This window comes from Hemitrygon akajei, chromosome 17, assembly GCF_048418815.1.
Source record: "Hemitrygon akajei chromosome 17, sHemAka1.3, whole genome shotgun sequence".
In the NCBI taxonomy this organism is placed as follows: Eukaryota; Metazoa; Chordata; class Chondrichthyes; order Myliobatiformes; family Dasyatidae; genus Hemitrygon; species Hemitrygon akajei.
In genome coordinates this window covers 7,766,496-7,779,688 of record NC_133140.1, presented here as the reverse complement: position 1 = coordinate 7,779,688, position 13,193 = coordinate 7,766,496, and the positions used below count along the sequence as shown (strand labels likewise).

The 13,193-nt window shown below is 40.5% G+C and overlaps 1 protein-coding gene across 3 annotated transcripts in view; it reads left to right on the top strand.

Annotated features, from left to right (window-relative positions):
• Positions 1 to 13,193, top strand: part of bbs2 (Bardet-Biedl syndrome 2) — a 136,792-nt gene that overhangs the window by 113,742 nt on the left and 9,857 nt on the right. The gene's annotated exons all lie outside the window — the stretch shown is intronic.

Here is a 13,193-nt window from a genome sequence, read left to right as displayed (position 1 = left end):
TCATTGGTAAACCAAAGATTGTAGTAATAGGCTGAGGTTGTAAATCAATGTTCAATACCGTGGAAATAATATCGAAAATGTCTTTCCAATATTTTTTCAAAAGCGGGCATGACCAAAACATATGAGTTAAAGAAGCTATCTCAGAATGACATCTGTCACATATAGGATTTATATGGGAATAAAAATGAGCCAATTTATCCTTGGACATATGAGCCCTGTGCACTACTTTAAACTGTTTAGCACATATAGAGGATAAATTAACTAATTGAAGAAATTTATCCCAATTCTCAATAGGGATAGTAAGGTTAAGTTCTCTTTCCTAATCATTTTTAATCTTATAAAAGGCCTCTGAACGTATTGTCATAATTATATTGTAAACATTTGATATTACACCTTTCTGAAAAGGATTTAGTTCTAACTATTTCTCCAAAATACCCGAAGAAACAAGATTTGGAAAGGTAAGAAGTACAGTGTTTAAAAAATTCCTAATCTGTAAATATCTAAAAAAAAAAGAGATCTAGGCAAATTATATTTATTAGATAATTGTTCAAAAGACGTAAAACAATTATCCAAAAATAAATCAGAAAATCGTAGTATACCTTTAGTCTTCCAAGCTGAATAAGCTTGGTCCATAATAGAGGGATGAAAAAAGAAATTGGATACAATAGAAATTGCTAAAACAAACTGATTCAACCCAAAAAATTTCCGAAATTGAAACCATATGCGTAAAGTGTGTTTAACTATCGGATTGTCAGTTCGTTTATGCAATTTAGAAAGAACAAAGGGAAGAGAAGTCCCTAAAATAGAACACAATGAAAATCCTTGTACAGATTTAGTTTCCAGATTTACCCAATGAGGGCTAGGAGATAAAACCAAATCCCTTAACCAACAATTCAAATATCGAATATTAATTGCCCAATAATAAAATCTAAAATTAGGCAATGCCAATCTACCTTCCTTCTTTGACTTCTGTAAATATCTTTTACCTAATCTAGGATTTTTATTCTGCCATATATATGAGGAAATTTTTGAATCAACATTGTCAAAAAAGGATTTTGGAATAAAAATTGGTACCGCTTGAAATATATATAAAAACTTGGGTAAAATAATCATCTTAATAGCATTAATCCGACCTATCAGAGATAAAGACAATGGTGACCATTTAGTAAACAAACATTTATCTGATCAATTAAGGGTAAAAAATTAACCTTGAATAACTCCTTATGATTTTTTGTAATTTTAATCCCTAAGTATATAAAAAAGTCATTAACTAATTTAAAAGGTAAATTTCCATAAATTGGAACCTGTCTATTTAAGGGAAACAATTCACTCTTATTAAGATTCAATTTATACCTGGAAAAATTACTAAACTGAGCCAATAATGATATAACTGCAGGAATGGATTTCTCAGGATCAGAAATGTATAATAACAAATCATCTGTGTATAATGATAACTTATGTATATCTATCCCGCCAGTAATGCCAAAAATATTAGGTGATTCTCTAATAGCGATTGCCAAAGGTTCCAGAGCAATATCAAATAATAATGGACTAAGAGGACAGCCTTGCCTGGTACCCGGAAATAAACGAAAAAAGGGAGATCTTTGATTATTAGTAAAAACCGAGGCTACTGGAGTATGATATATCAATTTAATCCAGGATATAAATGTCTGACTAAAATTAAACTTCTCAAGCACAGTAAATAAAAATGGCCATTCAACTCTATCAAATGCTTTCTCCGCATCTAATGAAATGACACATTCTGAGGTACTGCGTGAAGGAGTATAAACAATATTCAATAATCTCCTAATATTGAAAAAAGAATAGCGATTTTTAATAAAACCAGTTTGATCCTCCGAGATAATTTGAGGTAATACCTTCTCCAGCCTGGTCGCCAATAACTTGGAAAAAATCTTGGAATCTACATTCAATAGAGATATTGGTCTATAGGATGCACAGTCAGTAGGGTCTTTATCTTTTTCCAATATTAAAGAAATGGAAGCTCTATAAAAAGATTGTGGTAATTTACCTAGTCTAATTGCTTCTTCAAAAACCCTGCATAACCAAGGGGAAAGAGTAGAGGAAAAAAACTTTTAAAATTCCACTGTATACCCATCTGGACCTGGTGCTTTCCCGGAATTCATGAGGAAATAACACCTTTAATTTCTGCATCCATAATAGGAGTTTCTAATATTAAAAGTTCTTCAGATGATAATTTTGGAAAATTCAATTTCCCTAAAAAATCATACATGGTATTATGATCATGGGGAAATTCAGAATGATACAGGGAGGTATAAAAATCTTGAAAAGATCTGTTGGCAAATCTTAATAATTTGACGTTTAACTGAAGCATTCTTCAATTGGTTAGCTAACAGTTTACTGGATTTATCACCATGTATATAAAAATCACTTCTGGTTTTCATTAATTGATTATCAGTTGAAGATGTAAGTACCGTAGATTCCGGACTACAGAGCGCACCTGATTTTTAGCCGCTGGCACTAATTTTAGAAATAAAATCATTTTTTTAAATGTAAAGGCCGCACCGGATTTTAGGCCGCACCGGATTTTCGGCCGCAGGTGTCCCACGTTGTAATATGAGATATTTACACAGAAAGATATTACACGTGAGGATTTTTTTAACTTTTAATTAAATCCATATGGTAACAAAAACAAATACATATTGCAAATGCTTTTTTTCGAACCGTGCCCGTACGCGGCTACTTTTAAATATACGTTGCGTATACTTCTTTACTGAACAACATTCCAATATCTCCTAACGACTGGTAAAAAATATATATACTGCAGCCTACCAGGAAAAGTTATTGATACCTTTAACTTAAAAGCAGAGTTCGCTCGGATCCAAAGCCGCTCGCGTAATGCCGCTCCCCCCCTCCTTTCCGTTTCATCGCAAACGGCATTTAAAAGCAGATTTCGCTCAGATCCAAAGCCGCTCGCGGAATCCGCTCCCCCCTCCTTTCCGTTTCATCGCAAACGGCATTTTCCCACAAGACGCCGCGAAACCGGGTGTGTCGTCATAGCATCCCGCGATGTAGTACAGAAAACAAATATAGTTTAAACTAAGAGGGTAGGTAGCACAATGCTTCGAGTGTTTTCCATGTTGATGAGGGTGAGTACAAATGACTGATTTACAATAATTTAATTGTGAAAGTGCGCTTGATTTATCGTACAATTTCATTGGACCTCTGTGAACTACTCATCAATTTTATTGGTCTACTGTTACGAGGCAAAATGTTTACGAGGCGGCATGAAAAAAAAATGCATTAGCCGCTCCGGATTATTGGCCGCAAAGTTCAAAGCTGTTCAAAATGTGGGAAAAAAGTAGCGGCTTAAAATCCGGAATCTACGGTAATAAACTGTGTTCCATTTGAAGCTCAACCCTTTGTAAAGCTCCTTACTAGGAGCAATGGAATATTTCTTGTCAATTTCTTTAGTCTTATCAACCAATAAAAGAGTTTCCTTCTTAATACGTTTTCTCAAACCAACAGAATAGGAGCTAACCTGTCCACATATATATGCTTTAAAAGTGTCCCAGTGTTCCGCAGGAGATTTCATCCGTGGAATTAGTTGAAAAGAAGAAATCAATCTGTTCCTTCATAAATTTAATGAAATCCGGATCTTGTAGTAAGGTAGAATCAAATCACCATTGCTTAATACTAGAAGCTGTATCCATTAATTTAATAGAAAGTTTCATTGGAGCATGATCAGAGATGGCTATAATGTCATAATCACAGCCAATTACAGATAGAATAAAACGAGAGTCAATGAAAAAGTAGTCAATTCTCGAGTAAGAATGTGAGAAAAATGAAAACTCTTTGTCCTTAGGATGTAGAAATCTCCAAATATCAAAAATTCCAGTATCAGTCAAAAAAGAATTGATATAAGTGGCCGACTTATTTGGTAAAGTCTGAATGGATATAGATCTATCCAGCAAAGGATTTAAACAACAATTGAAGTCACCACCCATTATTAACATATATTCATTTAGATTAGGTAGAGAAGTAAATAAAGACTTAAAGAAATCAGGATAATCCACATTTGGAGCGTAAACATTAACCATAGCAACCTTCTTATTAAAAAGTAATCCAGTAATTAACAAAAATCTACCATTCGCATCCGAAATAATATTGTGTTGAACAAATGTAATAGAGGAGTCAATAAAAATTGAAACTCCTTTTACTTTGGCATTCGAATTCGAATGGTACTGTTGATCCCTCCAAAACCTAAAAAAACATTGATTATCCTCTTTCCTCACATGAGTTTCTTGTGCAAAAATAATATGCGCTTTCAGTCTTTGGAATACTTTAAAAATCTTTTTCCGTTTAATCGGATGGTTTAAGCCATTAGTATTCCAAGAGACAAAATTAATGGTCTGAGCTGTATTTCTAAAATCAACCCTTTGGTATATAAAGAGTTAACCAAAGTATGAACTCATGCACCCGGAAGAGGAACAAAAATAAGTGGAGGAACCGGAAATGACGACACATTGGACATTTTAGTAGTTTGAAATCAGCCCAAATGAAAAAACTAGAAAAACTAATAAAAAGACCAATAGAATTAGAAAGAAATCCCTCCACCCACCACCCACGAAAAAATCCTCCTGAGCCTAAAGGAGGCCAGGAAAAAAAAAGCGTGACACTAAATCTACCCCCATGTCTCCAGAAGGCAACTCCAAATATATAAAGGAGAAAAAAAAAAATCCACCCAAAATCCTAAAAAGTAATTAACACTACGCTAAAACAGACTTCTTAATATAATTGCTAGTAAAAAGAAAACAAAAAGAATATGAACACTGGTAACTTATAAATCGGGTTAAAACCCGAACAAATAAAAGTAAGGATATGATAAGAAAGGAAGAAGACAGAAAAATGGCGAAATCAAAAAAAAGCAAGAAGTATTTTAGAAAAGAAACTGTCATCTTAATTACACAAAAAATGAAAAAAGATATATATCAAAACGTTAAAAAAATTCACCTTCAGAGAATTAATAATAATGACCAAAAAATAAAATACAATGGTTAAAGTAAGTAAATTAAAAAGATTAGTACGTCGATAAAGAAAAGCTTTAATAGGAATATAAAATGTAAAATAAACCTACACCAATAACCAGAAAGAAAATCTGGTTTTGGAAACAAAAGTTATCTTGTAACGATCAAAACCATAAATTTATTAGAGACGAGAATCCGAAGCAGTAGGACAATTCTCATCCAGAAAGCTTTGAGCATCAGATGTGGAGAGAAAAACATGTTGTGGTGCATTCGAAGGCGAGATTCTAAGTTTCGCAGGGTATAAAAGCGCTGGTTTTAGGTTTTTCTTGTAACATACAGACATCAACGGTTTAAAAGCAAGCCGTGCCTTCTTCACTTCTGGGCTAAAATCCTCCACAAGAATTGGAATTCTCGCAATTTAACCATCCCTAAACAACGAGCCAAACGAATAAGGTGCTCTTTAACATGCACATAATGAAATCGAACAATTACAACAGGTGGTTTAGATGAAGAACTTGGTGATCGGCGCATAATTCAATGGGCACGATCAAGTAATGGAGGTCTTTCTGGGAATACAGAAGGGAACTCATCCTTTAAAAGTTGAGCGAAATACTTCGAGGGGTCTCCTTGTTCGATACCTTCCGGGAGACCAAGTATGCGTAAGTTCTGTCTTCTAGATCGATTTTCAAAATCAACACTCTTGGCTTTAAGTATTTCCAACTGTTTAATCACCAAAGATAATTTCTGCTCCAGATTCTCGATTTTCAAGTCTCGCTTCTGAGCATCCTCTTGCAGAGTAGCGATTAAAGTTTGATGCTGTTTAACTTCATGACCAATCTTATCCAGAGAATCCTGGAAAGCCTTTAAATCTTCTTTGAAAGTTTGTTGTTGTTCTTCAAATTTTTCATTTAAGAGCTCCAATAATTCAGTACGTTTAGGATCAGTCTTTTTTTTCTTTCCATTGCCATTAGAATCTTTCCCAGGGTCTCGCCCTTTAGATCTTAAAGCCATTTCTGTACTCATTTCTTCAAAATTCACAGTACACTCTTAAAGAGAAGTCCAAGAAAGTAACAAGAATCTTCTGGTGTAGGTAAAAATAAGTTAAATAAGGGTGATCATAGGTTAAAAAAGTAAAGGTTGTGGAGCGAATCTAAAATAGTGCTCACTCCATGAGCGTCTCCTGGTGACCTCCTAGCCATTCCTGCAGAAACAGGAAACATTTAAAATGAGAGTTGTTTTTGATCAAGTATGAAAGTCAAAAAGCATTTGAGCCATTGAATAGTGGAACAATCCTCTGTTAAAGGCACTATATAAATGGAAAGTAATGCTTTTACTCCAGTGTAATTTTTCTACCAGCTTAGTTCACCCAGTTCAAGCAGTATTATTATGCACATATGATCTAAACCTGCTGTATTTTATATAACAACATGACTCCACTTCGGTTTTTCAATCTAAATTTCAGCATTTGGGTTTCTTAATCTTTTACCCTTTACACTATGAATCATTTGTATTCAATTCATTCTCCTTTAATTTCTTAAATAATTTGAGAGAAAAATAGTCTTTATATATGCTCTATTAATATATTTCGAAGTTTCAACCTTGGTAAACTGGTTTGTCAATGTTCTGGGTTTGTATCATCATCCTTAATTATTGTTCAAATCTTCACTTTACTAATAATAAAGTGGCAAATCTATTGCTGCTCAGGACCCTTCTGTGACATGCTTCATTACATGATTCTGTCAGTACTTTATGCACACTAAATATTTCTTTACGGTGGGGGGGGAGGATGAGAGACTCAACGGGATGGACATACCGGCAACGGCCAGTACAGGAAACACGACTACAAGGAAATTAAAGCAAACAACACTGACTGGAGAGGAATTCATGGTAAGGTGTCATTGCGAGAAAGTCTGCAAAAACATCAGAGGGCTCAAGATACACCAGAGCAGGTCTAGATGTGGATCAATGGTGACCCAAGTGCAGCACACAGGCTTAGTATTCGGTGAGACGAAGGAGAATGTCAGCCAGGAAGCACCCCACAGAGCTGAAGATCTCCCTGCACTTGAGTCACCTCAGCACCAAACAACAGACCAAGTGAGTTCCCCCTCGGCTACCCCAATCCATTCATCAAGGAAAGACAGGATCAAATGGCTTAGATCGTCAGACAATGTCGCCTGGATGCAAGTCGATGATGATCTAGATGGCATCTTGAAAGTTGCCTTAGCAGATCCAGTACACGGGAAGATCGACTCACTCACAGCCATAGTGTACAATCTAGCTAAGGAATGATTTGGCCCAATGGAGCGGAGAAGTTAGCCCGAGTTACCGTGGCAACCAAAGGGAGGTTCGTCGCTTGAGAGGCGAATTAAAGACGCTCAACAAGAGGGTTAGAACCAGCTCATCGGCCAAAAAAGAAAGTATCAGGGACTTAACAAGCATGCTGCAGGAACAGTTGTGTAAACTCCAGAGGGCGGAACATCTTCGACAGCAAATAAGGAAGAAAGAGAAAAGGTGAGCGCAGTTTGTGAGAGATCCATTCAGCTTCACCAGGGGTCTTCTCGGCCAAGAAAAATCTGGTATACTATCCAGCTCGAAGCCAGAGGTAGAGGAGTTCATGCAGGAGGCACACAGCAACCTGCAGAGGGGTTGGGGACAAGGAACCAATCGGGCTGTGCGTTGACCAGAAAAGCCATCAATTGAGCTGAATGTGACGGAGCCTACCTGGCAGGAAATCCAGGCCATCATCCGGAAAGCTAAAGCATCAGCTGCTCCAGGCCCAAGTGGCATACCTTATAAGGTGTATAGGAAATACCCAAAACTACTTCGGAGGCTGTGAAAGGTCATGAGAAAGATCTGGGCCAAAGGTACTATTCCATCAAGTTGGAAATTGGTAGAGGGATGCTTTATTCCAAAGGAAGAGGATTCTTCCACAATTGCCCAGTTTAGGACAATTTTTCTCCTGGATGTGGAATGTAAGATTTTCTTTTCTGTGCTTGCAAGAAGGCTGATTTCTTACATGACGCAGAACCGCTATATCCAGAAAGGCGGCATTCCAGACTTTTTGAGGTGTCTGGAACACACCTCAGTGATTAGCCATTTGATCCCTGAGGCCAAGCAGAAAAAAGGTGACCTAACAGTTGTATGGTTAGACCTCGTGAACGCCTACGGGTCTGTTCCACATGACCTCATCCTAGAAGGACTTGACCGCTACTACATCCCAGTGGCTATTCGAGACATATTCACCAGCTACCTTGGAGGATTCAAACTCAGATTTACATCAGCCTGTTTCACAACTATTTGGCAGGACCTCCAGAAGGGGATTCCAACAGGGTGCACCATCTCCCCCACCCTAATTATTATGGGAGTGAACTTCCTAATATCAGCAGAAGACGTAACCCACAGCCCGAAGCTGGAGTCGGGCATTGGCCAGCTGGCTCTACGAGGGTTCATGGATAACATCACTATAACAACTGTGTCACATGTCCAGGCAAGATGGATGTTGGAAACCCTGGACAATGTAGCCACTTGGGCGAGGTTGTCCTTCAAGGCAAAGAAGTCCAGGTGTATCGTGATCAGAAAGGGCAAAGTAACTAGCAAGTTTAGCCTCCAAGTTCAGGGTGAGGTCATCCCTTCCATCGAAGATAACCCGATAAAATGCTTGGGGAAGTGGTTTAATGCGTCACTGACAGATGGAGCCAATGTCACCAACGCTGTGAAAGAGACAGACAAATCTGGACTTACTGGTAAATTCCAGACTTGGTTGTAATCAATACAGCCTTCTGCCCAGCTTCTCTGGCTCTTCACACTTTACGAGTTCTCCATGACTGCCGTAGAGGACATCGAGAGGAAAACCAACAAGCCCCTGCGGAGATGGTTAGGAGTTGCCCCAAGCTTCTCTTCAGTGGGCCTCTATATTTGATCTGGGCAGCTGCAGCTTCTGCTATCATCTGTTTTGGAGGAATTCAAGGTGGCTAAATGCAGAGCTAAATGCTTAATAGCTTGAGAGATTCCAATGACGACCTGGTAAAGCAAGCAGGCATTACAACCAGATCTGGGCGCAAGTGGGCAGTCAACGCAGCAGTAGAGCAGGTGGTGTGTTCTCTGAAGCTGCAAGATATCATCGGCAACCCCTGCGTCGGGCAGCAAGCCCTCGGCTCAGTTCACTTCCAACAGTGGGGAAACGCAAGCATAAGGAACAGGCGTGACATGGTACAGGCAGAAGTACAGATCCGTGAGGAAGAGAAGTGGATGTCAAAGGCAGTGGAACAAGTGTCCCAGGGTGCCTGGACAAAGTGGAATCTGCCTAAGTGCAAGATCTCATGGGCAGAATTATGGAGACTGGAGCCCTTCCATATTTCCTTCCTCTTGCGATCCATTTATGACACCCTTCCTTTGTCATTACATCTGTACACATGGGGGATGCGAGAGGACCTGAACTGAAAGCTCTGTGGTCAAAAGGGGACACTGGCTTATATACTATCCAGGTGTAAAACAGCTCTAATTCAAGGACGGTATAGGTGGCGCCATGATAAGGTGCTGCTGGCTCTTGCCTACACACTAGAGCAAGAGAGATGCAAGAAGAGGTCAGCTGGCACAGATTTGAGGAAGGCCATACCCTTCATTAAAGAGGGAACCAGGCCTTTCGTAACCAAACAACCAAAGCCAAATCTGCTGCTAACAGCCAGGTCCAGGGAGATGAGGGTCGATGTGGAAAGGAGGCTGCAGTTCCCAGAGGTGGTGCACACAGCCCTCCGCCTGGACATGATATTGTGGTTAACTGAAGATCGGAAAATAATTCTGGTTGAGCTGACAGTGCCGTGGGAGGATGGTTGGGAAGAGGCCTAAGAGAGAAAGGCCTTGAATTACCAGCCCTTAGTGCAGGAGTGCAAAGACAAGGGATGGTAGGCAAGGTTGATCCCTGTGGAGTTTGGCTGCAGAGGTTTCCCAGCCAAATCAGCTTGGCAGTTGTTGTCAGCTCTGGGCCTGGACAAAAGGAGCAAAAAACAAGTAGCTTGTAGGATGGGGGAAGAGGCAGAACGAGCCTCTTGTTGGATTTGGAGTAGGCGAGAGGAGGGAAGCTGGAAGCCAGGAGCTGATAAGCAGTGATTTGGCCACCACTGCTGGCCCACCAACTGGAGAGTGTTGTGGTTAAGGGTTGAGACACTCTGTGAAGGTTGGGAACCATCTGATGACATCTGCTCCTGGCTGAAGGCTATGGTTACCTCAAAAGGTATCTGGAGAGTGCACCCTAACAGGTGTATGTAACAAGTAACAAGTTTCTTACATTTGTGAGGATTAAATTGAATCTGCAATTGTTTTTTCTTTAAACAGACTACCTAATTAAATTCCTAGAACAAATAATCGTTTTCCACTACACACATTTCCCTGCGTTCATGTTGTTTGAAATTTGTTTTTTACATTTAAGCTAATTTGCAAGGGGGATGGGACCCGGAGCGATAGAGCAGTGGAAGAAGTGCATGGAGTAAAGCCAGATCCAATAAATAGAGAGGCTTTGAGGAAAGAGAAGCAGAATAAAGGGTGTAAAGGTAGTAAAGTAGAAGGGCTAAACTGCGTGTACTTCAATGCAAGAAGCATCAGGAACAAAGGTGATGAACTGAGAGCTTGGATACATACATGGAATTATGATGTAGTGGCCATTACGGAGACTTGGCTGGCACCAGGGCAGGAATGGATTCTCAATATTCCTAGATTTCAGTGCTTTAAAAGGGATAGAGAGGGGGGAAAAGAGGAGGAGGGGTGGCATTACTGGACAGGGAAACTATTACAGCTGCAGAAAGGGTGGGTAATGTAGCAGGATCCTCTTTTGAGTCGGTATGGGTGGAAGTCAGGAACAGGAAGGGAGCAGTTACTCTACTGGGGGTATTCTATAGGCCCCCTGGTAGCAGCAGAGATACTGAGCAGATAGGGAGGCAGATTTTGGAAAGGTGCAAAAAGAACAAGGTTGTTATCATGGGTGACTTTAACTTCCCTAATATTGATTGGCACTTGATTAGTTCCGAGGGTTTAGATGGGGCAGAGTTTGTTAAGTGTGTCCAGGATGGATTCCTGTCACAGTATGTTGACAGGCTGACTAGGGGGAATGCCATACTAGATCTATTATTAGGTAATGAACCGGGTCAGGTCACAGATCTGTCAGTGGGTGAGCATGTGGGGGACAGTGATCACCGCTCCCTGACCTTTAGCATTATCATGGAAAAGGATAGAATCAGAAAGGACAGGAAAATTTTTAATTGGGGAAGGGCAAATTATGAGGCTATAAGGCTAGAACTTGCGGGTGTGAATTGGGATGATGTTTTTGCAGGGAAATGTACTATGGACATGTGGTCGATGTTTAGGGATATCTTGCAGGATGTTAGGGATAAATTTGTCCCGGTGAGGAAGATAAAGAATGGTAGGGTGAAGGAACCATGGGTGACAAGTGAAGTGGAAAATCTAGTCAGGTGGAAGAATGCAGCATACACGAGGTTTAGGAAGCAAGGATTAGATGGGTCTATTGAGGAATATAGGGTAGCAAGAAAGGAGCTTAAGAAGGGGCTGAGAAGAGCAAGAAGGGGGCATGAGAAGGCCTTGGCGAGTAGGGTAAAGGAAAACCCCAAGGCATTCTTCAATTATGTGAAGAACAAAAGGATGACAGGAGTGAAGGTAGGACTGATTAGAGATAAAAGTGGGAAGATGTGCCTGGAGGCTGTGGAAGTGAGCGAGGTCCTCAATGAATACTTCTCTTCGGTATTCACCACTGAGAGGGAACTTGATGACGGTGAGGACAATATGAGTGAGGTTGATGTTCTGGAGCATGTTAATATTAAGGGAGAGGAGGTGTTGGAGTTGTTAAAATACATTAGGATGGATAAGTCCCCGGGGCCTGACGGAATATTCCCCAGGCTGCTCCACGAGGCTAGGGAAGAGATTGCTGAACCTCTGGCTAGGATCGTTATGTCCTCGTTGTCCACGGGAATGGTACTGGAAGATTGGAGGGAGGCGAATGTTGTCCCCTTGTTCAAAAAAGTTAGTAGGGATAGTCCAGGTAATTATAGACCAGTGAGCCTTACGTCTGTGGTGGGAAAGCTGTTGGAAAAGATTCTTAGAGATAGGATCTATGGGCATTTAGAGAATCATGATCTGATCAGGGACAGTCAGCTTGGCTTTGTGAAGGGCAGATTGTGCCTAACAAGCCTGATAGAGTTCTTTGAGGAGGTGACCAGGCATATAGATGAGGGTAGTGCAGTGGATGTGATCTGCATGGATTTTCGTAAGGCATTTGACAAGGTTCCACACGGTAGGCTTATTCAGAAAGTCAGAAGGCATGGGATCCAGGGAAGTTTGGCCAGGTGGATTCAGAATTGGCTTGCCTGCAGAAGGCAGAGGGTCGTGGTGGAGGGAGTACGTTCAGATTGGAGGGTTGTGACTAGTGGATCTGTTCTGGGACCTCTACTTTTTGTGATTTTTATTAACAAACTGGATGTGGGGGTAGAAGGGTGGGTTGGCAAGTTTGCAGACGACACAAAGGTTGGTGGTGTTATAGATAGTGTAGAGGATTGTCGAAGATCGCAGAGAGACATTGATAGGATGCAGAAGTGTGCTGAGAAGTGGCAGATGGAGTTCAACCCAGAGAAGTGTGAGGTGGTACACTTTGGAAGGACAAACTCCAAGGCAGAGTACAAAGTAAATGGCAGGATACTTGGTAGTGTGGAGGAGCAGAGGGATCTGGGGGTACATGTCCCCAGATCCCTGAAAGTTGCCTCACAGGTAGATAGGGTAGTTAAAAAAGCTTATGGGGTGTTAGCTTTCATAAGTCGAGGGATAGAGTTTAAGAGTCGTGATGTAATGATGCAGCTGTGTAAAACTCTAGTTAGGCCACGCTTAGAGTACTGTGTCCAGTTCTGGTCGCCTCACTATAGGAAGGATGTGGAAGCATTGGAAAGGGTACAGAGGAGATTTAGCAGGATGCTGCCTGGTTTAGAGAGTATGGATTATGATCAGAGATTAAGGGAGCTAGGGCTTTACTCTTTGGAGAGAAGGAGGATGAGAGGAGACATGATAGAGGTGTACAAGATATTAAGAGGAATAGACAGAGTGGACAGCCAGCACCTCTTCCCCAGGGCACCACTGCTCAATATAAGAGGACATGGCTTTAAGGTAAGGGGTGGGAAGTTCAAGGGGGATATT